General features: G+C 47.6%; 1 protein-coding gene across 2 annotated transcripts in view; it reads left to right on the top strand.

Moving 5' to 3' along the window:
* ZMAT4 (zinc finger matrin-type 4) overlaps positions 1 to 1,637 on the top strand; it is a 49,723-nt gene that overhangs the window by 26,120 nt on the left and 21,966 nt on the right. The gene's annotated exons all lie outside the window — the stretch shown is intronic.

The following is a 1,637-nucleotide window of genomic DNA, read 5'->3' as shown; positions in this document are numbered from 1 at the left end:
AAAAGCTGCACTGCTGCAGAGCTGCTTCCATTTCTGTTGTATCCTTTAGGCCATAAAACTGAAATACTTCGGTTTCCTTCCACAAATCACAGCAAGAAAGAGAAGTTTCTGCATCTGTAGATGCTCCATGAAAAAGGCTTTGGGAGTTTCAGTGTTTGCTACCTGGCCTGTGAATGGCAAGGAGAGTTCTGTCTGCTGTTTTTTGGGGAGTACAAAAATATCCTGCATTCCTGCTAGCACCTTCACAGCAGAACCTTCTTCATGCACAAAAAATTAACTCAAATTTAAGACACTTTGCAGTGCTTTGAGTGCCATGTTTCATACTGCTGTATTTCAAGGGTTTGGATAATCTTTTCTTCTCAGTAAAACCCAGGAAATGCAGACAGCAGATTTGTATCTACGGATCAGAAATCCATACTTTTCTTGAGGATTGCTTAGGGAACATCCAGCAAAGCACTGCTGCTGCCTGGCCCTGTGTGAGGATTATGCCTTTTAGCAGCTGTTAACAGGCAGCTGAATAGCTGAAGCTAATTCTGTTGGACGCAGGAGATTTGCTTTGAAGTTTGGAATATCACAAAGAGAAGCCTCTGCATGCTGGGCTGTCCTGCACTGCTGGGCTGTCCTGCACTGCTGGGCTGTCCTGCACTGCTGCAGAGCAGAGTCAGCGCTGGGAAGCAGTGATTGCCAGGACTGTGCTGCTCTGTGGCTGATGGAGGTTGTGACCCCAGCTTTGCAAAGGGTAGAGAGGAGGGATTGCAAGGAGAAAGCTACAGAAGCAGACAGTAGGAAGAAAAATCCCTTGCATGCCAGCTCAGCTTGTGCAGCATGCAGTGGCTGCTGTGGGTTGTATGGAATTAAATGGTGCCTGCTTGCTGTGCTTTGGGCTGAGGGGGGGTTAGGGATGCTGCAGTCCTGTGCCCCCAGCACAGAGACCACGGGGAGCTGCTGGGCTCTGTGCCCTGGTTGACGAGTGATGTTGTTTTACTGCTTGGCTGCACAATCCCATCAGCGAGGCATCAATCAGCGGGTGACAAAAGACACCGGGTCAGGTTCCCCCCAGCCCATCTGGTTACAGGTAAAACAGGTGCTGACAAAGAGCCCAGGCATAATTACCCTTCAGGGCATGGCAGGGCAGGGAGTGGTGCTGCACTGCTGTTGGGGTGGGTGCTTGAGGATGCTCCCAGCACCCCTGGTCTGGTGGTGAGATCCCACCCGTGCCCTGAAATGCTCTCCCAGAAGCATCTGTTGGTGTAGCCGTGAAGCTATGAGCTCCAAGGGTTGTTTGAAGCTTTTTTTTTTTTTAACTGTAGCCTATCTGTGAAATTGGATTGGAAAGAGAAAATCATTGCCAAAGAGCAGAACCAGAGGAGAGACCCTATTGCTACACACTGAAGTGTATCAGGTTTTCAGACGGTCTCTGTTGGAGGCTCTGTATATGTTACCACTGCTGATGATCAATAGAGGCTGGGAATTTTTTTTTTTTGCTCTGCTCTTAACTTTCAAGTGATTTCTCTTTGAAGACGTAAAATATCTTGAGAGAATCCTGCTTAAAAGAGCTGCAAATTGCACACAGAACAGTACTTACCACCTCTTGAGATTTCTCCCTAAGGTTTAAGTTGATTTATAGTTAATAACAA

Source organism: Meleagris gallopavo, chromosome 24 (genome assembly GCF_000146605.3).
Source record: "Meleagris gallopavo isolate NT-WF06-2002-E0010 breed Aviagen turkey brand Nicholas breeding stock chromosome 24, Turkey_5.1, whole genome shotgun sequence".
NCBI lineage: Eukaryota > Metazoa > Chordata > Aves > Galliformes > Phasianidae > Meleagris > Meleagris gallopavo.
This window is presented reverse-complemented; position numbering and strand designations above follow the sequence as displayed.